The following is a 26184-nucleotide window of genomic DNA, read 5'->3' as shown; positions in this document are numbered from 1 at the left end:
GACCGGGAAGGGTGGGGTGTGGGGAATGACCCATTGGGAGGACACCCCCCTCCACCTCAGCAATACGACCGGGAAGGGTGGGGTGTGGGGAATGACCCATTGGGAGGACACCCCCCTCCACCTCAGCAACATCACCCAGAGAGAGAGAGAGAGGGGAGGGGGTGTGGGTAATGACCCAATGAGGGGAATCCCCTCCACCAACATCACTGGGAGGGGGTGTGTGCAGTAATGACTCTTTAAGGGACCTCACCCTCAACAATTTGACAGGACAGCTGTGCGGCTATGACAAATTGGGAGACCCTAACCCAGTACTCCCCTCATCCCTAGGACCCTCTTTAACACTTATCAAGGAATGTGACAGAGGTTCCGGATGACCGCCTGCCCCACTTTTAGGACCAGTAGTCTCTTGCATACCATCCATTTACCAGGGAAAAAAATCCAAGGTCACTGTCAGTAAAATACCAAATGAACCAACCTCTATCATGTCACTAAAACGGCCCAGAGACTGGGAAGAAGTAGAGTTCGCTATGACAGGCCCTGCCCCAAAACATCTGAAGCTGCTGTGCCATTTACCTTCTGGAAGCTGTATCTGAATGTTCATTATAAAAACCAAGTAGATTAATAATTAAAGCAGAAAGTCCTGCAGAAATTCAGCAAATCCTGGCAGCATCAGTGGAGGGAGAAACAAAGTTAATGTTTCAAGTCCATTGACTCTTGAAAGTTTAAAGCAGACTCATACCAGCCTTGAAACACTAACTCGGTTCCTCTCTCCACAGTTGCTTCCAAAAGTGCTGCGTTTCTCCAGCACTTGGTTTTTGTTTCAGATTTCCAGCATCCATACTGTTTTGCTTTTAAACTTAGATTAACGTTGCACTATATGGGCATCAGAAAATGCTTCACAGCTAAAAAAACATAAGCATTTGCATAGTATTGGAGGAGGATCTTTTCCTACATCTATCAGCACTGATATAGTACCTGGGCACCTTCAATGAAATAACTCCACAGTCTCCTGTCACCAAGCCACCCTAACTTAAATGGACTCTGACCAACTTACTCATAGCCAGCTCTCAGACTGTCAGAATGTCTGACACTCCTGTTTATATCTGTCAGCCAGGACCTCCTGAATGGGGCTGTTATCCTGTGCCAACAGGGCACTCAATCAATGAGATCCACCTGGCTGACCTTGTTCCAATCACTACAACCAGAATCCCATCTTTCAAAGCACATGCAAAAAGGTGAAAGGAAGGGGTTAGACTAGAGGTGGTTTCAAAGTGCAGAGTAAAACTGGGAGGCAAGGTGAGCACAATGTGTTTGGGGTACCAGGTGATAAACAGTAAAGATCAGGTTAGTCCACCAGTAGCAGAAATGGTCAGGAATGATTATTCATCAATGCTGAGTAAGCAGACATCTTTACCTGATCTAGCCAACATGTGACTCCAGACCCACAGCAATGAAGTTGACTCTTAACTGCCCTCTGAAATAGCCACTCAGTTCAAGGGCAATTAAGGGTGGGCAACAAATGCAGTCTCACCCTTGATACCCATATATAATGAAAGAAATATAACTGGATGAAATTTGCATGGTAAACATGGATGAGGATATTCATCTTGGTTCATCATGTCAGATAATAGGTAAAAGTTTCCCGAACTGTATATCCAATGGCTTGTCAAAACAAAACAAACCAAACCAAACCAAACCTCTTGCTCCCATTTCCCTCAAGAGACTTTTATGCTATGCAGTGGTCCTGCCAGCATTTATTGCCCATCGGGCAGTTAAGAGTCAACCACATTGTTGTGGGCCTGGAGTCACATGTAGTCCAGACCAGCAAAGTTACCTTCCCTAAAGGATATTAGTGAACCAGATGGGTTTTTCCAACAATTGACAATGGATTGATGGTCATCATTAGATCCTTAATTCCACCATCAGCTAGGATTCAAACCTAGGTTGCCAGAACGTTGCTTCGGTCTCTGGATTAATAGCCCAGCAATAATATCATTAGGCCGTTATAGCAAAGCTACTTGTAAACTGCAAATCACTCCCCAAGATCTGCTGCTAGGAGGGCTTGCTTTTAGAGATCCGAGTGCTAAACGGCAGAGTTTAAAAATGGAATTAACAATAAACTTTCTTCTCCTATTGTAAAGCGCACAAATTTAAATGAAGTAGAATTTCTAAGTTAGAGGCTTCAGGCATCAAGATTTCTCTATGTTTTTCTAAACTAAACTGATAATCTCAAAATACGGGGTCACCCATTTAGGACAGAGACGAGGAGGAATTTCTTCCCTCAGAGGGGAGTGAATCCATGGAACTCTTTTGCGCAGAGAGCTGTTGAGGCTGGGTTATTGGATAAAGGAATTTTATTTCCAGAAAGGGAATCAAAGGTTATGGGCAAAAGGTAGGAAAGTGGAATTAAGGATTATCAGATCGGCCATAATCTCATCGAATGGTGGAGCAGACTCAAATGGGCTGAATGGCCTACTTACGCTCATACACTTTAACCTGTGATTGGAGAAGAAATAAAATTCTTTCTATTTCAGGGCAGCCAGTGAGGATTCCCAACTCACGAAACCTTCACACACAGCCAATTTGTCACAGCAACAAGTTAATAAATACCCACGTTTTAAATAAGACCATGAACATAAATGTCTCCACCTCTGAACCAGGAGACCCAGGTTCACACTACACCTGCTCCAGAGGTGCGTACTGATCTCTCTGGACAGGTTGATTTTAAAAAAAAAACCCATATACAAGAGAACTCTTGTGGTACAGTGGTCATGTCCCTACCTCTGAGCTGAAAGATCCAAGTTCACTTGCCTAACAGATTTATTAAAATAGATTCATGCAAAATACAACTCAAAAAGGGGCAAAAAAAAAAAAAAAAAAAATTCCTGGGTTAAGTAACAAAGTAAAACACCCTTTATTCTGGCCAAACAGAATACCCTACCTGGACCAGGAGCCCTGCATCACAAACCCCATGCTGGGATCAAGAGTGCCCCTACTGGGACTGGGTTAAGTAAAAGAGATTGGTACAAGTTTCTCACGTAAAGTGTAAACGCCTGCACGTCTTAGTTTAGCTAAATGACCACTGCAGCGATGTAACTTTCTCAAATTTTCAACAAAACTGGAGTATCTGGAGTCTCCCTAATGTTCTCAGTTCCCTCAAGCACCTGATCAGAATCAATGCATCTGTCAGCTCCTAACACGCCAATGAAACAGTTACTTTATGCTGCAAACAAAAAAAACTGGGGGATGGTGGGGTTTTTTTTTGCAAACCAGCATTCCTTTGCATCACTCGGAAGTGGCAACTATTTGCAGGAAGTCCTAACTCTTTTTTGTTCTCGGGAGGAGAGTGGCACTGGCAAAGCTAGTGTTCTTGCCAACCTCCAGTGTTCCACACAAAAGAGCTCAAAATAAAAAGAAAAGCACTGTCCTACTCATTTCCCTTTCCCAGCATGACACTCTTCTATTTCCCACACTGGCCATGCTGGGGCCTCAAGCAATCTTGCCAATTTAGTGCCAGCCAACATCACTCAAGAACAAACGTTGATATCTTAGGGCAGGAAGAGGGATATGAAAGTTAACAAGTGTTTTTCCTGAACTGTGGGAGTCTCTACTTTAGAAACTTGCATTACAGTGGCACCTTAAACATAGCAAAACATTTCAAAGAGCATCCTTAGATAAAATTTGACAGAGCCACTTAAAGCAATTAGCAGAAAGCAGGGGTATCTTAAAAGAAGTGGAGGCTAAAAGGAGTAAGTTCCAGAGCCTCTGTTCTTTAGAATTTAAGTTCTCTAAGATATAACCTGCCCATCCAAACCAACAGAAGGGCACACGTAGGACCCCTAATCAATCTTGGCAGCACAAATAAAGAAATTAAAGTTTAAAAATTAAGGATCAGCACGGGTCACAATGCAGCGACTACATCCTCTCCCCCAGCCGAGCAACCCCCACCCCATCTTGCCAGACAATGTACATGTGGATGGCTGAGGATAACAAGTCTCGGTTCCTCCCCTTAATGCCATCTCAATCCCTCCACATACAATCCAGTGTCCTGTTAACAGTCATCGTCCCAGAACACACCTGGCTACTTGACTGTGTTGGATGAACACAGCAGGCCAAGCAGCATCATAGGAGCAGAAAGGCTGACGTTTCGGGCCTAGACCCTTCATCAGAAATGGGGGAGGGCAAAGGGGTTCGGAAATAAATAGGGAGAGTGGGAGGCGGATAAAAGAGGGATAGGAGGAGAGGATAGGTGGAGAGGAAACAAACAGGTCGAAGAGGCAGGGATGGAGCCAGTAAAGGTGAGTGTAGGTGGGGAGTTAGGGAGGGGATAGGTCAGTCCAGGGAGGACGGACAGGTCAAGGGGGCGGGATGAGGTTAGTAGGTAGGAGATGGGGGTGAGGTTAGTAGGTAGGAGATTTTGAAGCTTGGAAGTGCTACACCTGCCCCCATACCTCCTCCCTCACCCCCATCCCAGGCCCCAAGAAGACTTTCCACATCAAGCAGATGTTCACCTGCACATCTGCCAATGTGCTTTACTGCATCTGCTGTACCTGTTGTGGCCTCCTCTACATCGGGGAAACCAAGCGGAGGCTCGGGGACCGCTTTGCAGAACACCTACGCTCGGTTCGCAATAAACAACTGCACCTCCCAGTCGCGAACCATTTCAACTCCCTCTCCCATTCCTCAGATGACATGTCCATCCTGGGCCTCCTGCAGTGCCACAACGATGCCACCCAAAGGTTGCAGGAACAGCAACTCATATTCCGCTTGGGAACCCTGCAGCCCAATGGTATCAATGTGGATTTCACAAGCTTCAAAATCTCCCCTCCCCCTACCGCATCCCAAAACCAGTCCAGCTCGTCCCCGCCTCCCTAACCTGTTCTTCCTCCCACCTATCCCCTCCTCCCACCTCAAGCCGCACCCCCATCTCCTACCTACTAACCTCATTCCGCCCCCTTGACCTGTCTGTCCTCCCTGGACTGACCTATCCCCTCCCTAACTCCCCACCTACACTCACCTTTACTGGCTCCATCCCCGCCTCTTCGACCTGTTTGTTTCCTCTCCACTTATCCTCTCCTCTATCCATCTTCTATCCGCCTCCCACTCTCTCCCTATTTATTTCAGAACCCCCTTCCCCTCCCCCATTTCTGATGAAGGGTCTAGGCCCGAAACGTCAGCCTTTCTGCTCCTATGATGCTGCTTGGCCTGCTGTGTTCATCCAGCTCTGCACCTTGTTGTCTCGGATTCTCCAGCATCTGCAGTTCCTACTATCTCTACTTGACTGTGTTATTGAGTATGCCCCATCTCCATGGCCGAATCCAACATCTGCTGAAATGGCTCATCCAAACCTTTATTACTTTCAGACTTGACAATGCCAACACCCTCTCAGCTCACCTCCCATCTTCCACCCTCTGGTAACCTGAACTCATCCAAAATACGGCTCTCTGTATCCCAATCGACACCTTAGTCCTGTTAAGCTCTGTGCTCTTTCGTCCCAAGTCCAACACCACCTTAAATTTAAAATTCTCAACTTCATGTTCAAATCGCACCTTACTCTGAAACTTCCTCCAGCCCTATATCTCTGAGAACTCTGCTGGGCTCTTGCTCATCATCCACTTCCTTCATCTTTGGCAACTGTGACTTCAGTCCCAAGCTCTGAAATTCATCTTTCTTTCCTTTCCCAGTCACCCTCAATTCTGCGTCACCCTGAACTGTTGGCACAGGGTGAGGCAACATGTCAAGGGAGATACCTCTGCCCCAAACACAAACATCCCCCATGACAGTACCTCACTCTGTTGTCTATCCTTCAAGCACACACATGCTATCCAACTGCAGAGGTCTTCACAACAGAGTTCACTCTTGCCCTTGTGTAATGCCTACATTAGTGAGAGTTCCAGCAGAAGTCATTCAGCAGGAACTCCACCTACTTTCCCACATTACCTGAAGTGGTCTCAGCTTCACTACACATGGCTGAAATCAGGATTTAAACCAAAAACCTCCTGGTCTGTAAGGGCTCAGCACCGGAGAGGGTTCAGAAAAAGATTTACCAGCAGGGTTTGAGTTATAAAAATAGGCTCAATAGGGTTGGACCTTTTTTCACTGGAGCGTAGGAGGTTGAGGGGTGACCTTATAGAAAAGCAAAAGGTCTTTTCCCTAGGGTGCGGGAGTTCAAAACTAGGGGGCATACCTTGGCTACTCGCTCTATCCATGCCCCTCATGATTTTATAAACTGCTACAAGGTTACCCCTCAGCCTCCGAGGCTCCAGGGAAAATAGCCCCAGCCCATTCAGCCTCTCTCTCTATAGCTCAAACTCTGCAACCCTGGCAACATCCTTGTAAATCTTTTCCAAACCCTTTCACGTTTCTCATAGCAGGGAGACCAAAATTGCATGCAGTGTTCCAAAAGGGGCCTAACCAATGTCCTGAACAGCCACAACATAACCTCCCAAGCCCTTTACTCAATGCACTAATCAATAAAGGCAAGCGTACCAAAACGCTTTCTTCACTAGCCTGTTTATCTGCGACTCCACCTTTAAGGAACTATAAACCTGCATTCCAAGGTCTCTTTGTTCAGCAATACTCCCCAGTACCTTACCATTAGCGTCTAAGTCCTGCCCTGATTTGCCTTTCTAAAATGTAACACCTCACATTTATCTAAATTAAACTCCATCCGTTACTCCTCAGTCCTTTGGTCCATCTGATCAAGATCCCTTTGTTACCTTTTTCGCTGTCCATTACACCTCCAATTTTGGGGTCATCTGCAAACTTACTAACCATACTTCCTGTGTTCACATCCAAATCATTTATATAAATGACAAAAAGCAGTGGACCCAGCACCGATCCTTGTGGCACATCGCTGGTCACAGGCCTCCAGTCTGAAAAGCAACCCTCCACCACCACCCTCTGCCTTCTACCTTTGAGCCAGTTCTGTATCCAAATGGTCAATTCTCTCTGTATTCCATGTGATCTAACTTTGCGAACCAGTCTACCACGAGGAACCTTGTTGAATGCATTTGAATAAGTACATAATAGGAAAGTTTTGGAGGGATGTGGGCCAAACACTGGTAAGTGGGACTAGTTTAGTTTGGGAACAAGGTCAGCGTGGACTAGTTGGACTGAAGGGTCTGTTTCCATGCTGTCTGACTCCGACTGTACATGGACAGTGCCAATTATCCGTGGATCAGTGAGTACCATACCCATCCTAGAGCAGTTGTGGATTCAAGTTCCACTCCAGGGCAGAAATAGGGAATGCTGCACAGTCAGTGCTGCTGTATTTCAGATAAAATGTAACATCAAGGCTCTATCTTTCCTCACGCGGATTTAAAAGATCCCTTAGCAATAATTCGAAGAGGAGGAGTGGAATTATTGCCTGACCAACATTACTTCATTGACCATTGTGGGAGCTTGCTGTGCTCCCCTACACTATGACAGAGATTACACTTCAAGCATACTTCATTAGCTGGATAGTGCGTTGAGGCACCCCAAGGTTGTGAAAGTGACAGTACAAATGAAGCTCCCATCTCAGTTTACACATTAGGTTTTTGGAGGAGCTCTGGTGAAAACCTCCAATGTCCTCAGAACAAATAAAATAAAACGCTACCTTTCAAAAGGAGTGATATGGAGAGAGAGAAAAGAATAAGATAACATGTCTTGACGAATTCACTGCCAGAATCCAGAAGGAAATACCAGCACAAAACACCAGGTTTCAAAGCCCGTCATTTCACTGTAAATATAGTGAATCACTACAGTTGGTCCTGTCCTGAGCACTAGTCTTTCAGAAATTAAACCACTCATTGCTGAATCGAATTGAGAAACTGAGACAGGTTAAACAGAATGTAGGGCATATTGTTAAAATATCGCTTATGCACAAACCTCATGCTTCATCTAAAGATTTGCCCCAACAATTTCCAATTCAAGAACTCATTATGATCATCAAAAACCATCAAGTAAACATCAATGTCCGAAATACACACTCAGCACCTATAATGATGGATGACATTTTGCTATATTCCCTTTTTTTAAAAAAGGGGCCGCATTACTGCTCGAATGATGCTCAATGAGTTCCACCTGCTCCCCATTTGTAGCATTTTCCTCAGAATCCCTGCAGTGTGAAAGCAGGCCATTTGGCCCATCGAGTCTACACCAAAGTGCACCCACCTCCCACTACCCTAGCCCTCCCATTTCCTGTGACTAATCTCATTCCTGGGCACTATGGGCAATTTAGCACGGCCGATCCAACTAACCTGCACATTTTTGGACTGTGGGAGGAAACCAGAGCACCCGGAGGAAACCCACGCAGACACGGGAAGAACATGAAAACTCCACACAGACAGTTGCCTGAGGGTGGAATTGAACCTAGGTCCTTGGCACTGAGAGGCCACAGTGCTGCCCTAATTTGAATTTCCAGTTGAATCTTTGGAATTCCCCACCTCAAAGGGCTGCAGAAGTACAGTCAATAAGAATATCCAGAATGAAGATCAATAGATTTCTAAATCTGAATGGCATTAAAAAATATGGAGGATTATGCAAGAACATGTTGTTGAGGTAAATGATTAGCCACGATCTAAATTGGTGGAACAGGGTCAAGGGGCTGAATAGCCTACTCTTCCATTCAGATATTTAGCACTATCACTTTTTATTGTGAAAGCCACCTCTTAGCACACAGCAATGAGCTAACTTTTCAGTCCAACACAACACAGGTTTCCCCCATCTCTCCTGTCAGCCTTCCTGGTTAGCAGCAAAGCTCAGTCTATGGGTTGAATGGCCTACTCCTGTCGTGACATTCCTATATACGAGCCCTAAACGGAGAAACAATGCAATCTGCAGAGCACAAGCATTACAAGGGAAGTTGGAAACACGAAACAAAATTCTTATTCATAATTAGTGTATTTTACCATGACCAAGGTGGGGCCGGGAAGGGGGCACGAGAATACACAGCGTACAAGAGAGAGCGGTCAAGCTGACCTAGCAAGCATCACAGAATCCCTATAGTGCAGGAAGAGGCCAAACAGACCATCAAGTCTGCATTTCCCCTCCGAAGATCACCCCACCCAGACCCAGACCTCTATGCACTGACCCCTACATTTCCCATGCCTAATCCATCTGGGCTGTATATCCCTGGACACGAGAGAAAACTTAGCATGGCCAATCCACCAAACCTGCACATCTTTGGACTTTGGGAGGAAACCAGAGCATGCTGGGAACCCACAGACACCGGGAGAACGTGCAAACTCCACACAGACAGTTGTCTAAGGGTGGTATCAAACCCCAGATCCCTGGCGCTGTGAGGCAGCAGTGCTAACCACTGAGCTACTGTGCTACCCTATTCTATGGTAGTACTGTTCCACAGCTGAAGTCAAGGCTTCTTTCAGAAAGAGCCTCAATTCTGTACACTAAGCCATGCTGCACATGAAATGGAATACTGGCTAACTAATGGACACAGATTCAAGATATTTGATCAGGGGTCAGTGAGGAAGGGGGTGGGGGGGGAAAGAGAGGGAGAATCAGGGGGAGAATAATGATAATAAAGATTTTAAAAGCACTTAATTTGGAGTATACTGCCTGAAAAGGATAATTGAAGCAGGTTCAATAAAATATAGGAGCAGAAGTTAGCCATTCAGCCCATCAAGTCTGCTCTATTTAACGAGAACATGACAGATCTCATAACCCTCAACTCTACTTTCCCACTTGCACCCCATAACCCCCAATTCCAGATTAAAATACATACAATCTTATGACACAAAAACAGGCCATTTGGTTCAATGCCATTTATGCTTCCCACCAGTCTCCCCCATCCTACAACACCAAACCTTTTCAATAGATAAATTGTCCTTCAAACATGCATAGCTTCCCTTTAAACACAACAACCTATTTAACTCAACGACTGCATGTTGGGAGCACATTCAAAAGCCACTTCCATGGTAAAAATTTTTTGCTTCGCTTTATTAATTATACTAACTTTCAAAAGGGATTTGTATATATAATGAAAGAGGACATGTAAGATACAGGGAAAGGGCAGGACAGGAGGGACTAATTGAATCCATCTTCCAAAACAGCCAGGCCAGGCATGATGGGCCAAATGGCTTCCTTCAGTGCTGTAAAATTTCATATTGTAAGAATGGAATAAGCATCGGATTAAAAGAAACAGTCGTCTTCCCAGAGTGTCAAACATGTGTGCTACATAATGTGTGAGATCTTCAAGGCCATTCAATTTTGTAACCACCCAACAATGCTGTGTGCACAAGACTATGTTAGATGCCAAGAGATCATTTCCGCTAGCACGGAAATCTTAAAAAAAAAAAATGGGGGCACAGACTCAGGATACAACGTCAATCATTTAGGACTGAGATGAGGAGAAATCCTTTCACTCAGAGGGTTGCAAATTTGCATATTAATTAGTTGATAAAGACACACACAAAATCAAGTCTGGTAATGAACAGCATGCTCAAATACCCTTTAACAGAGTGATCATTGTCAGCAAGAAAAATCACTTTTGCTCAGAAAGACACCAATTTGTGGTGTGGAGCCCCAATCCTTCAGCTTGTGAATGGTTTAAAAAATTGTCAAGCATTAAATTCAAATCTTTTTCTGATTTATCCTGCCTTTTTTCTCCCCCTCTTTATCCAGGCTTTCCTTCCTTCTCTTTATTCCTGTTTGTGTGCCTGATCCAACACTGAACTGGTCTATTCCAATTCACCTTAGGTGGCATGGCAGTTATAAACCTCTAGGGCCATGGGTTCAAATCCCAATCTGATAGGTGCTGAAATTTGAATTCAGTAAAAATCTGGAATAGAAAGCTGGTGTAATAGTGACTGTCGACTGTCGTAAAAGCTTACCTTCCTAATGGAAGGAAATGTACCATCCTTATATTACCTGCCCTACACATAATACGATTGGCTCTTATTTACTCTGGAGGGCCAATAAATGAAGGCCTGGCCAGTGATGCCAATATCCCATAAAACAAATTTTTAAAACCTGTTTTCTGCAATAGTTTGAATTAGTTCAGGGGAAACAATGTTTCTTCTGAAGGGCGGGGGTGGGGGTCACTGGACCCGAAATATTAACTCTGCTTTCTCTCCAGATGCTGCCTGACCGGCTCAGTTTTCCAGGAATTTCTGCTTCTGATGCAACGTTTGTCCTGTTTTCACAAGTCCCAGATACTCTGTTGCACTTGCTCCAAAATCTTCACATTGAGCAAAAATGCAAATACCCAAACAAGCGCAAACAGGTATAACCAACAAGGCACAGCAGGAGATGCCTCTCTTTGTAATCCCTGCCTCTTCTTTTGGCTTGATGCTCCCATGTGGTGCCTTGGGCTATTTTATCACAGTATAAAGGTGCCATGTCAATACAAGCTGTCACTTGTATGCCTGACATCAGATTCCCAAAGCAACTGCCTTATGTCTAGTAGGAGGTTCCTGGGAAGATGGCGGAAGCGCTGTAGGGATGTCCCCGAAGAGATTAAGCATTCCTGGCAACTTATGGGAGACCCTGACTTGCGTGACTGGCCAAAATAGAGAAAGCTCATTCGGCATGGCATCGAGAGATTACGTTCGGAACACGCAGAGGCGAAGGCAGGGCATCTGACCTGAAGCTTCAAGCACCCCCTGCCCCACAGGTGGTCTGTTACACAGGCTGAGCAGCGTACTCATCAACCATTTCAGAACCATGGAACTGGACTGAAAGCAGTTCATCCTAACTCCTGAGGGACGACCCAAGGAGAAGTCAGGGAATCACAGATGTACAGCATGGAAACAGACCCTTTGGTCCAACTCATCCATGCTGACCAGATATCCCAAATTAATCTGGTCCCGTTTGCCAGCATTTGGCCGATATCCTTCTAAACCCTTCCTATTCATATACCTATCCAGACGCCTTTTAAATGTGGTAATTGTACCCACCTCCACCACTTCTGCTTGCAGTTTGTTTCATACACGCACCAACCTCTGCGTGAAAAAGTTGCCCCTTAGTTCTCTTTTAAAATCTTTCCCCTCTCACCTTAAACCTATGCCCTCTAGTTTTGGACTCCCCCACCCTGGGGAAAAGACCTTGACTATCACCCTATCCATGCCCCTCACGATTTTATAAACTTAGAAAGGTCACCCCTTTGCCTCAGAGGCTCTAGGGAAAATAGCCCCAGCCTATTCAGCCTCTCCCTATAGCTGAAACACTCCAACTTCAACATCCTTGTAAATCTTTTCTGAACCCTTTCAAGTTTCGCAACATCTTTCCTATAATAGGGAGACCAGAATTGAACGCAGTATTCCAAAAGTGGCCTAACCCATGTCCTGTACATCTGCAACATAACCACTGAACTCCTATACTCAATGCCACTGACCAATAAAGGCAAGCATACCAAATGGCTTCCTGGCTATTCCGTCTACCTGCAACTGCACTTGAGGAAAAATGAACCTGCACCCCAATGTTTCTCTGTTCAGCAACACGCCCCAGGACCTTTCAAATCTGTAAGTCCTGCCCTGATTTGCCTTACCAAAATCCAGTGTTTTTGAACAGCATTATCACTGATCATAAATTATTGACAGCCTTTTTATTCCCCCACTACTGATAGAATGTACAGCCATACACTTTTAAAAACATCCAACAATCAATTGAGAACGTTAAAAAACCCACAAAGAAGCTGAGTGAATCAGAGGTATTTGACTCCAAAAGGATGAGCAATCCCAATGGATGCTGGACTACTGGAATTAAATGGAGTTGAGTCCATGAAAAGATCAGCCATGATCTTATTGAATGGTGGAGAAGGCTCAATGGGCCAGATGGCCTACTCCTGCTCCTGTTTCTTAAGTTTTTATGTCTCTATTCGGAAAACGGAATGAAACAGTGGATGATGACCAGCAGTGAAAAGGGAAATCAGGTTCCCTTCCTCTGACTCGGGAGGCCTGGGTTTAAACCTGTGCTGCCCCAGCTGGATGTCATAACATAGGACATAGAATAGTACAGCACAGTACAGGCCTTCGGCCCACGATGGTGTGCCGAGCTTTTACCCTAAACCTAAGGTCTATCTAACCTCCACCCCTACCTTATACTATCATCCATATGTCTAATAGCCGTTTAAATGCCCCTAGTGAGGCCGACTCCACTACCCTCTCCGGCAATGCATTCCACGCCCCAACCACTCTCCGAGTAAAGAACCTACCTCTGACGTCTCCACTATATCTACCTTCACTCACTTTAAAACTATGCCCCCTCGTAATAGCTACCTCCACCCTAGGAAAAAGTCTATGGCTGTCTACTCTATCTATACCTCTGATCATTTTGTACACCTCTATCAAGTCACCTCTCATCCTTCGTCATTCTAAAGAGAAAAGCCCTAGCTCTCTCAACCTTTCCTCATAAGACATTCCCTCCATTCCAGGCAACATCCCCTTGGTAAATCTCCTCTGCACCTTTTCCAACGCTTCCACATCTTCCTGTAATGAGGCAACCAGAACTGGACACAATACTCCAGATGTGGTCAAACCAGGCTCTATAGCTGGAGCATAACTTCAGGGCTCTTAAACTCAATCCCTCTATTAATGAAAGCTAACACACCATACGCCTTCTTAACAACTCTATCCACCTGGGTGGCAGCTTTCAGGGAACTGTGGACATGAACCCCAAGATCCCTCTGCTCCTCCACACTGCCGAGAATCTTTCCGTTAACCCTGTATTCTGCTTTCAAGTTTGTCCTTCCAAAATGAATCACCTCACACTTTTCAGGGTTAAACTCCATCTGCCACTTCTAAGCCCAGCTCTACATCCTATCAATGCCCCTTTGTAACCTAGAACAGCCCTCCGCACTGTCCACAACGCGACCCACCTTCATATTCTCAGCGAACTTACTAATCCACCCTTCCACTCCTACATCCAAATCATTCACAAAAATCACAAATAGAAGAGGACCCAGGACAGATCCTTGTGGTACATCACTAAACAGGTTGATTAGAAATATTTATTCGAGCTAGGGTCAAGGATGGGGATTAAATAATCAATGTAGAACAAAGGCACAAAACATAGTTGGCATTGCAATTGACAGTAGATGGAACAAGAACGCACTGAGACATAGTATTAGAAACTTGATTGGAAAACTGAAGAATTACCCTAGGCCAAGCTTTAAAATAACTTTGACATTTGTCCAGAATATAAAGCAACTTGTCCTCTCAGCATAGTAATAAGATTATATAATCTGAAATTGCTGCAGTTCAGACTATTTGTCCCAGCAGTTCTAAGCAGTCAGAGGACTAGGTTTTTGAAATCTGAGGTTGGAAACAAGAGATGGATGTTTGCAACAAGCTCAGAGTTTCAAGAGAAGGACCTGCCATAGAACCCCAACAGTGTGGAAAACGGCCATTCAGTCCACACCAACCCTCTGAACAGCACCCAACCTATCCTAATAACCCTGCATTTCCCATGGCTAATGCTCCTAATCCTCCTGCACACTATGGGAAAGTTAACTTGGCCAATCCACCTAACCTACACATCTTTGGACTGTGGGAGGAAACCAGAGCACCCACAGGCATGGGGGAATATGAATACTCCACACAGACAGTTGGCCGAGGCTGGAATCAAACTTGGGTCCCTGGCGCTGAGACATAGCAGTGCTAGCCACCTGAGCCACCGTGCCGCCCTGTCGCATAGCCAGGCAGGACCATTTTAAGGCAGCATCCTTTTATAACAGCAGGACAAGGTGAAACATTTTCCAAGTTAATTGTGTTTTGAAATAGATACGTTGTAGGAAACATTGATTAACCGAATCAAGGCCATCACCAGGTTCTCTGTACACTGGGTATCAATACCATACAGGGCAGGAAATAAAGTGTCATCTGACAAACGTGCCAACGCATTTCCTGCATCATACTCTTAATTTATCGTTTCCAGTGCTAAACACTATAAGTAACTAGTGTAAGCAGTAATTCACCCCAGTGCTACACAGCTAAAAATACTCTGCTCCAACAACGTTTGGAAGGTTAAAGTTCACAGTTTGTGTTTTCTGACAATTGGAGCTGACCTAGCACAATACACCCAAACAGAGATCAGTAACTCCACTGAAACCAGAGTGCCAACAATGCATTCTCTTGCAAACCGGCATAACAACAAAACCAGATTCTGGCTTCTCCCAATCCTCGCAGGCATGCAGCAGGTAATAATCAGGAACAATAACACTTGCTGTTACTCCAAGAATGCTAAAAGGGATTTATAACCAACACATTCCAGCCCCCTACTCTAACCTCCCGCACCACCCCCCTTCCCCTCAAGATCGGAGCCTGAGGCCCTCGGGTCATTGTGATTTGAAACAGGAAGTACGTGAACCGCAGGGCCAGCAGGGAACAGATGCAATGTGAACACCAACTGATACCAGAAGGACTTAGAGAAACTCCAATTTTGTCAGAAAGCCAAATACAGTGAAAGCGTGAGCAAAAATGAAAAGCAGTCAACCTCCACTCTTCCCCCCCTCCGGCCCCACCACTAACCTTGCACTTTCAACCTAGTCTTGCAAAGTAGGAGCACATCAGATGATCCACATTCCTTATGACGTGGGTTTCACTCAGTTTGTGGCTGGTTGGTTTTGTAGTTGCTAATTATTTTCTTCTGTCGGATTGACTGAGCAAGGAAACGGAATAAATCTGAACCACACAGACAACTGTGCAAAATGAACTTCAAAACTTTGTTGACATTTTGCTAACCCATGGATAGCACAGTGTGTTCTGGTCACAGCAACCTTCGCCTCTGGGTCACAAGCCACTTCAGGACCTCAGCTCAAAAGTTCTGGCTCACATTCCAGTGCAGAGCTGAGGGACTGTTGCACTGTTGGGGATAAGATCTTTCAAGCAAGATGCTAAATCAAGGCATTGCACATAGGTGCAAAAAAAAAATCACAGAGTGCTGTTTTGAACAGCTGGGGACTTACCCCTAGAGTAATATTCAGGATATTGTTAACCAACCTGTTCTTATGACACACATCTGGGACACTGTGGGACTTGAACCCAAAGGCAGAGACACTGTCACTGCTCCACAAGGGTCCCTCTCTAGAAGACCATTCAAATTTTGTTTATTTTTTTTTAATTTATCCTATGTTTCTAATCAATCAATCAATATGTTCAGAGGTATTATTACACACCTCTGGAGCAGGTGGGACTTGAATCCAGGCCTCTGGTCCGAGGTAGGGACACTAACAACTGTTCACCTATTTTTCTAATCAACTTGTTCAGAGATCTTAATTACGCACCTCTGGAGCAGGTGGAACTTAAACCCGGAGTGTCTAGGTTCAGGGGTACAGATGTTACCACTGCACTACAAGAGGAGTACTGCTCAATCTTTAACCCTCAACCAACATCACATGAAACTGATCATCCAATCATTATCACATTCCTGTCTGTGGGAGCTTGTTGTCTGCGAATTGGCTGTCACTTTTCCTACAATACAATAGTGACCATTGTTCCTAAAGTTCTTGCCGGTGCGGGTCAGCAAGCATTAGACTTATGGGAACAGGACTTGATACAATTAGGATACAAGCAGGGCATTTTTAGATCAACTGTGCAAGGTAGTAATATCACATAGCAGACTAACCCTAACCTACTTTAACCAGTGTAATTTTAAATGCAACTTATTATCCTCCACCCCGAAATACTGACTTTTCCAGACATGATTCAACCCTTTGACCCTCTACCATCAACCCTATTCTCACCTAAACCTCCAAAGAACAGTGTTCACCACACAGAGGGAGACCGTATAACAGGAATATTCTCCTTGGATCAGAGAAGGTTGAGGGGAGATGTAAAAATGAGTTCAAAATTACGATGGCTTTTGACATAATTTTACTTTATTTACTATTTCTACAGCAGGGAGAAATCAGCAACCAAAAAGGGCTAAGCTATACAAATATGCAGTGGAAGAACTATTCATAGAAACGAGGTGAAACAATTTCACACATCAAGTCATTATGGTTGCAAACGCACTGCCTGAAAAGACAGTCAAAGCAGATTCAATACAAACTTGCAAAAGCCAATTGTAAAAGATTACAGGTCAAGAAAGGAGGATGGGGGAGAAGGGAGACCAATTAAAATGGACTTCATAGTCACTTCATTGGCTATAAAAGATATAGGGACCCCTGATGTTGTCAAAAGTGCCATTTAAACGCAAGTCTGCTTTTCTTTTACACGGTGTGGTTCACACTAACAGTGACTCCAGCATTGTCCCAAGTGTGCATTTCTTCCTTGTATACACTAGCCCATTAAGTAGATCATTGGGTAGGCGATGGCTTAGTGGTAATATCACTAGGTTATCATCCAGAGACCCAGGTAATGTTCTGGGGACCTGGGTTCAAATCCCGCCATGTCCGATGGAGGAATTTGAATTCAATAATAATCTGGAATTAAGAGTCTAATGACAACCCTGCAAACAGTCAATTATTGTAAAATCCCACCTGGTTCACCGCTGCCCTTTAGGGAAAGAAATCTGCCATCTTTACCTCGTCTGGCCTACATGTGACTCCAGATCCACAGCAATGTGTTTGATTTTTAGGGATAGACGATAAATGCTGGACCAGCCACCGATGCCCAAATCCCATGAATGAATAAAATAAATTACTGCATAATCCATGCTCCCAGTGTTCTATCAAGACAATCACTGAATAATTCGCTCATTACACCCATTCTTAATTGCACCCAATTGTGACCAATTATACAGATCCAAGATCTCTCTCTCTCTCTGTCACTTCTCCAAAGAACATTTCACATAAGATCACAGAATCTCAACAGTGTGGAAACAGGCCATTCAGCCCAACAAGTCTACACCAACCCTCTGAACAGCATCCCACCCAGACCCAATCCCCTACCCTATCCCTGTAACCCCGCATTTCCCGTGGCTGCTCCACCTAACCTGCACATCTCTGAACACTATGAGCACTTTAGCATGGCCAATCCACCTAATGTGCAAATCTTTGGACCGTGGGAGGAAACTGGAGCACTCAGAGGAAACTCACATAGACAAGGGGAGAACATGCTAACTCCTCACAGTCACCCGATGGTGGAATCAAACCTGGGTCCCTGGCACTGTCAGATAGCAGTGCTAACTACTGAGCCACTGTACCGCCCCAATTTAGTACAACACCTACTTAGAGGACATCACAACTCCTCCCTCAACTCTGGGCTGGGATGGTCAGCTGGTGAAAGGTAGCAATAACACAAGGTGCATTCGCATCAGTGCCCATGGTTTGTGATTGAGGCTCAACAAACAAATAGGTGCCAAGCAATAAATCTAAGTTGTTAGGGGGCTTAATCAAAAAGTTTCTTTTGAAGAAGGATCTTGACTTAAGCATGGAAAGTGAACAGGGGTTAAGTTGAATTCAGGAGTACGAATCTAGCCATCAGCATTAACCACTGGGAACAGGAAGTTGGGCGGGGGGGTGCTATCAGTGATTAAAGTTAGATGTATAAAAAGAAAGATTTGGCTAGGATCTATCAATACATGCAAAAGGTGTGAGAAGGAAAGGAGGTTAGAAATGCCAGGGTGGAGAAGCATGTGTTGGATGATGGCTGACTTTGAAAGGGAGGAATGGATATGAACAACAATTTATAACAATAACCTTGTGATAGTGTAAACTTCAGAACTTTAATAGCTATTCACAGGTTGAATGAAGCAGCAATAACTCTGTCTGGAATTAACTATTAAAAAGACAAGGACAAACTTATACAGGAACTGAAAGCAATTAGCCATGCCTGGGAAAAGGAGTTGTGGCTACATGAACAAAACTGTTTTGACATATGCTCGATAACTGGCTACCTTATGCCATAAGGACGGATGACTGAAGAATTTAAGGAGTTAATTACAAGACAGGCTGGGTCTTCAAGGAGAAAGTTAAGGCCAAATGTAATAAGGAACAGAGGAGCTACTTCTGATAAGGAAGCAAGCTGTAAGCTCAAGGACTCCAGAAGAGTAATCAATATTCTGGATGAAAGAACCTAAGAATCAAGATTGTCACACCATAGACTTAAAGGACAAAAATCTGTGCAAGAATTCAATTCCAGAACCCTTTGAAGGATAACACTGCACAAGCATCAATCCCAGGACACATACAGAGACAGACACTGTTGGTTAGAATCACAGTTAAATTGCACCTTTAATCAGGTAATAGCCAAGTTGAGTTGTGAGGTTTAACTTGCTTACTTGAGGCGTCTTATTTTAGTTGCAACACGCAATATAGTTTAAATCATTGCTTCGGTACATGATTGTCTGTGAGATCTCTTAATAAGTAGCCCAATTCAAGATTGCTTATGGTAATGTGCCCACAACAGCATCAATATAGGAAAGGGAAATTTTTTAAACAATTTGCTCAGTGGATGTGGGAATCGTTGGCTCTGCCAACATTTATTATCCATTGATAACTTGTGAGAAGGCAATCAAGAGTCAACCACATTGCTGTGGGTCTGGAGTTACACATAAGCCAGACCAGGTAAGAATGGCAGATTTCTTTCACTAAAGGACAGTGGTGAACCAGATGGGATTTTACAATAAATCGACAGTGGTTGCAAGGTTGTCATTAGGTTAGCTTTTTGTTCCAGACTACTGTTCAAACTTTAGTGTCTGCCATGGTAGGATTAAAACCTGAAACCCCAGAACAATAGCATGGGATTACAAATCCAGTCACATTGCTACAGCATCACTGCCTCTCCTATGGATTCAAGGCATCAGGCAGTGAAAGGAAAGACATTTAGACCACACATTTTATTTGACTGTCAAGGGAGAGGTAAGACAGACAGGCGAGGAACTGATCCATAACTAGGTAACAAAGAAAGCCATAAACTTCTTGCATCAATTGTTGTAACAAAGATAATTGGCAATGGAGATAAAGGAAGTCAGGGGAGTCATATTTCACAACAATATTAGAATAATTGGCCATATTGACAAGGAAGGTTGCTGGAGCTTGGCGTAGTTCATCCTCATTGAAGTGTGCTGGAGATTTGATCAAGTTTGTACCATAATTGCTTCTTCTTCGGCTCAACTTTAATGTGTTTTCAAATAAACCTGTTGGACTATAACCTGGTGTCGTGTGACTTCTGACTTTATTACATGGGGAATAGGTTATGAAAGTAACGGAAATTCTACTGCAACTGTAGAGAGCTGTGGTGAGACATCTGGAGCGCTGGAGCGCTGTATGCAGTTTTGATCTCCTTATTTGAAAAGCAATGTAATTGCCTTAGCAGCAGTTCAGAGAAGGTTCATTCCAATCATTCCGGAGATGAAGGACTTATCTTGCAAAGAAAGTTTGAACAGATTAGGCCTGTACCAAAGAAGAATGAGGAATGATTGTGACAGCAATGAAATAAATGGGACTAGTAAATTGTCTTATCTCATGGGGGTATGGGGAATTCAAACTGGGGGTTTAAAACAAAAGGTCTCCATTTTAATATAGATGAGGAGAATATTTTTTCCCTCAGACCCTTTAGTACTACATTGGAGTATGGCTGTGCTCAGATTTCTACGCTAGGATTTGACATCTTGAACGTATTACTGTCCAGGCAATTCACAAAACACCCCAAATGACAGAAAGCAACATGTTAAGCATGTCACACCAAACATATGAATGAAATAGAACATCACCCCAAAAAGTACAGACAATATCACACATGGGCAAAATAACATAAAGAGTGGTTGATTTCAAAACAAACACGAAGTACACAACCACATACCACAGGCCCAAAACTAATTATGGCCCATTTCATGACGGGAAACCTTTCAAAAATTATTCAAACCCACAAACTGCTGGCTGAAGCTCCGTAAAAACAAAAGTTAGCGTACAAACAGGGAGGAAAGCAGAAGCCAGGACGCAGCGCCAATAAATTATTCTTTATACACTGTCTCAAGAAGCCCCAAGTAGTTTCAAAATGAATTGTTTAACTTCACCTGAAACCTCAGACAAAAATCATATCAGACAACATCTTGCATTGAGATATCACCTTCAACAGAGTAAATTACTCAAAATTATTTCACAATATTTGACACTATAAAGGAGGTACAAGGACAGGTGACCAAAAGGCCATTCAAACAGCAACTTTCAATGCAGGATTTTAAAAAGGAAGAGCTGGCTAAGGAGGAAATTCCAGACCCTGAGGGTGTTGATGGCTGAAGGCATGGCTGCCTGTGATGGCAGATTTAAAAGTCAGGGATAGGCAAGAAGCCAGAATAGGACAAGCACAAAAATCTCCAATGATTGTACAACTGGAGAAAAGGTTACAGAGATAACAGGAGGTCAGGCTGCAGACAGATTCAAAGACGAAGACGTAAATTTTTCAAAATCCATACATTGGTGGACCAGGAACCGATATAGTTCTGCGTGACAGAATCTTACCACCAGGCTTCGTACATCACTTAAATTGGCTTTGAGTGCTATTACCATCCCCACGTTTACCGATAGAACGGTTAAACTGGATGAAGATGTGATGCAGAAAAGACCTCCCAACATGAAGGTACAGGGGAACCCAGCAGCAGAGGGAATGGGCCGGAGTCAGAGTGGCGGGCAGGCAAGTCCTGGATAGAGGCCGGCACGTGGAGGCAGCGTGGCCTTGTGCTCTGGGACCGGTGGGCACGGACTGGAACTAAAGTATCACTTTATCATCATTCTGGGCTTTTTCAACAGTTCCCATGCTAACCTACTTTTTTCTTAAAAATTCTAACAACAATTAGAAGTATCTGTACGTAAGTACTCTGTACCCAAGATGGCATCAAGAGGCGACATTACAAACTTTTCACTGCACTTGAGTGCACGTAACAATAAAGGCTATTCAAAAGCAAATGATATGTTGGGACTTTATTATAAGAGGTTTTGAGTACAGAAAAAAAGGTCTTGTTTCAGTTGGATAGAAGTTTGGTGAGACGCACCTGAAGTATCCAGTGCGGTTTTGGCTCCTTTACCCAAGGAAGGATATATCTGCCATGGAGGGGATACAGCAGAGGTTCACCAGACTGATTCCTGGGATGGTGAGACTGGCCTCTCTCTCCTCATAGGTTGAGGAGACTAGGCCTGTATTCTCCGGAGTTTAAAAGAATGAGCAGTGATCTCAATGAAACCTACAAAATTCTTACTCTGTGTACTGGGGTGGATTCAAAAAGCATGTGGTGTTTGGAGACGGGAGGGTGATGGTCTAGAACCAGGGGATACAGTTCCAAAATAAAAAGGACAAGCTATTTTGAGCAGAGATGAGAATATCCACAGAGGGTGTGAATATTCAGAATTGTCTCTCCCAGGGGCTCTAGAAGCTCAGTAGATACCAAGAGTTAGCTCAGAAAAGCAGCATTGAGATAGATAATCAGCCATGATATAGAAGGAGCCAAACGGCCTAGTCCTGCTCCTACAGCCCAATGTTCAGTCCGACAATAGCCTCCAAACTTTGTAAAACAAGTCATGCAGACAGTTTTCACACATTGCTATTCTTCCTCTCCTTCATCCGATAAGACTGTCTCTAAAATATGCAATCCCACCAAGTGCCTGGTCCTCTATCGTCACATCTCCGAAAAGAAGTGTCTTTATTTATACTGCACTTCATGGGGGTGTTCTGCTATGTTAAACTTGCTATAAAAATACATGTTGTTGTTGTTGGACAGATGGAAATAGTAGCAATTCATTAGTACCCTGTCCAATGCAGACACAGTTTGAATGGTTTCTGTTCATATCATATGGTGTGGATCCATACTAAGCAGGGGCCAAGCTCAGCAATGCACCCACTAGGCTCCATAGGTCAATGTAGAAAAGCAAGGTAGCACAGAGCAATGGAGTGTGTCATAATCTGTCTGTGCAACTGATAAATATTTAAGAGGAGGTCAAATGACATGTAATTACACCAGGGTCATCCCAACCTGGTCACATATCACTGCCTCATGACATAATCCATCACACATTACAGATAATACTGTGGATTTTGACTTCTTTTAAAAGATGTTCTTTATTATGGGAAAGAACTGTAGTCACTGCCAACACAAAGCATACAAGGGAATAAAGATGTCAATCAGATTATCTCAGTTGTCATGGTGCTGGGCAGAAAAGTTCCAGTTTAATTGCCACATAGTACACCATAGTAGCAAATGTCAGACAGAGACTCAATCCTGTGTTTCTGGAAACCCAGAGGGTTAAATCACAAGGACAGGTTGGATTGGCGAGGCCCAGGCTATCTCAAGTGTAGAATATTGAGGGGTGATTGAACTGAGGTTAAAATCGATTAAATAAGAGAGGGGGGAGAAATCATTTCCACTGGTTTAGGGCATTCGAGAGTTCTGCAGCCAGAGTTTTCTATTTGGGCTTGTAGCTGGGAACAGAAACTCACAGTTGATGCACACCCAGTGGGGTGTACGTGATCTGCTGATTGAGTGACGGGGGATGTTGGGGTAAGGGGATACCATTGTCCCTTTCACACAGCGATGTCAAGGGATCTTGAGCAACCATGCAGACGGGGGCTTGTATTATAAATGGACTGGCTGAGTTGCTCTTACAGAGAGCCAACACGGACAGGAAGGGTCAAATGGCCACGTCCTGCATTGTAACCACTCCGTAACAATGTCAGGAAACCGTTCTTCACACAAAAGCAAGCAAAGGAGCAAAAGCGTCTCTTCCTTACAAAGCTGACGAGGCTGGGAGGTCAACTGAATAGCACAGCAAGCTCCCATAAGCAGCAATACGATCATCTGTTTGTTTTTTTATCCCCTCCAAAAAAAGGTGACTCTGCCCAAAGGATAAATATTGATCAGGGCACCCAGGAGTACTTCAAAAGAAGAAGAGTGGAGGAAGCTGTGTCCTAGGATTTTTAAAATCCATCCGAGTGGGCTGCTGGGGCCTCTGTTTAAAATCTCATGTGAGAGACAGCAACCCCAACACTATAGCACTGCACTGTCGGCTTGGATTACTTGTCCAGGTCTCTGGAGGGGGACTTGAAATCAGTAACCGTCAAACTCGGGTGAGAGTTCAGCTTACTGAACAACTTCCTTTAGTGGCATCATCTACTCCTAGGGTGCTTTACTGGCATGAGGTAACGATGCTCATTGGAAGAGCCAGCATAGACACAATGGGCTGAATGGCATCCTTCTGCACAGTAACACATCAGCGATTCTGTGATACGATCCCACACCAGGAAAATGCAGCAAGATCTTCAAATCAGAGGAGTTAGATCCGGAACTATGGTACCTACCCATAGGCGGCCAAAATTAGCTAGTTAACACACGTTTGACCCTCACATTCTGTAACCCAGGAATGCCAGTGGCAATCAGGTCATCTGAAAACAGCTGAAATACTGTGAACACTTCAGGGCCTCCTATCTAAGCAGAAGTATGCTGGCACTGGAGGCAGTCCATAGAATTTTCACTGTGCTGGTACCACCTATGGAAGGACAGTCTTCTGAGAAGGGATTGGTACAGAAAGGCTGTTTCCTTGTGTAACTGTCTAGGACCACAGGGTACAATCTCAGAATAAGGGGGTCACATAGTTATGACAGTAATGATGAGGAATTTCTTCTCTCGGAGGGTGGTGATCCTATGGAATTCTTTCCTAATGAGGGCCATAGAGGCAGGGTTACGTTTTTGCAAGGCTAAGGTAGACAGAATTTTAATCAGTAAGGGAATTAAAGGTTATGGGGAATAGACTATCACTTGAGCCATGATCTCATTGAATGGTGGAGCAGATGCAATGAGCTGAATGGCCTACTTTTGCCCTGAAAAATTATGGTCTTATGCTTCGCCATTGCTTGGCCAAGGCTTGTTAACTTGGATGGACACAAGGCCTGTTGTGCCACACCGTGCTAGGCTTCAAGTCACCGAGATGTCTACAAGAGTCCTTTACACTCAGGCTAAAATCTAAAAAAAAAATCAAATTCCATATACTTCCTGTATTAATATTTATTTCATTAAGGGTAGAACCAGTAGATTTTGAATGTTGAGTGCAGTCATCTTCAAGCAGAGCACAGCTCATAAAACTCGTTTTGCTCAAAGTCTGGCCTGCAATACAATCATCAGTTTCCATCAAAGACACTACGTACAAAGCTCTAGATAAAGTTTGGTGGGTGGGAGGAAGGGGTTAGTGGAAACTTAACAAATCTTGCTAGGAGCTCGATGGCCAACTTTGTGTGTGGCGACACAAGTCTGGGCAGAGATCTTCAGTACTAAAACCCCAACTGTCACAGAGTGCGTATGTTTTATTAGTCTCTGGTGCAAGGGATGGGTCTGGTCACATTGCCGCAAAATGCTCCTTTCAGCTGAATTGTACAGTGCTTTGAAACTGTCCTTTATAGAAAAGTCTGTGCAAAACTAAAAAAATACAAAATACTGACTGTCGGGGATGCTCCACACTGGGCCATGAGGGAATAAAAGACAACGACGGACCTTGATGAATATTTCCCTGAGGAGGCTGTTGAAGCCATTTCACAGAATGCCTCATCACCTGACATCCTAATGAGCACCAAAATGTGGCCATGCTGCTGGTGAGAAGGACCCTTCCATGTCCAATCCTTTTTGCATGCTCAGGGTGTCAACACTTTGTGCCCTCGAGTTGGCTGTGAGGAGACTGTCGCCTAGCTCCTTCCAGGACACAATTTTGCAGAGCAGGTCTGGAAAGATTTGCGATGGTTCTGGTCAAAGTTCATCCTCAGCAGCTCCATGACACAGGACTCTGTGCTCCCTGGGCTGTTCCCTGGGATGCACACCCACCGAGACCATTACAGATGGAACCAGCTCAGCAACCGTCAGTTCAACGAAAGATGCCCAAAATGCGCTGTTCATTCATTTGCAGATGGGCCAGGTCCTGGATTGTGTGGTGCAAGGCACTGAAGCTTGGGGATGCTCTGTAGAGGTGAACTGAGGAAAGCCCACCATCTGAAGTCTTTCTGCCATAGCGTAGAGGGAACAGATAATTTTCTAAAACCCCTTGGGATGTACGCAGAGACAGCTTGACATACAAGTGGAACATTGTAAGTATTACCTGGAATGGAGGTGTGACAGGCACCTCACTCATATTTAAGGAAATTGATCGGAATTGCATGTTGTGTGATGCCAAACACGAGCTGCTGTGCTATGTACTGCTATATATTTTATGAACAAAATACACCTTTCCAAAACAAAATACCATCAATGATTCCAGGAGCTGTCAATCAAGTCAGAGCTTTTACAGCATGTTCCAGTTACAACTGAAGGAACAGCGATATATTTAAA

The 26184-nt window shown here is 44.2% G+C and overlaps 1 protein-coding gene across 2 annotated transcripts in view; it reads right to left on the bottom strand.

Moving 5' to 3' along the window:
• zbtb47b (zinc finger and BTB domain containing 47b) overlaps positions 1 to 26184 on the bottom strand; it is a 199225-nt gene that overhangs the window by 149932 nt on the left and 23109 nt on the right. The window contains exon 1 of one of the 2 annotated variants that reach the window (XM_048613181.1): positions 15471 to 15567. The exons of the other annotated variant lie outside the window; for it this stretch is intronic. The gene's annotated coding sequence lies outside the window, so the exon portion shown is untranslated. Of the gene's footprint in view, positions 1 to 15470; positions 15568 to 26184 lie in introns of those variants that run through there. 2 annotated transcript variants of the gene reach the window in all.

Source organism: Rhincodon typus, chromosome 2 (assembly GCF_021869965.1).
Source record: "Rhincodon typus isolate 14 chromosome 2, sRhiTyp1.1, whole genome shotgun sequence".
Classification (NCBI taxonomy): Eukaryota; Metazoa; Chordata; class Chondrichthyes; order Orectolobiformes; family Rhincodontidae; genus Rhincodon; species Rhincodon typus.
This window is presented reverse-complemented; position numbering and strand designations above follow the sequence as displayed.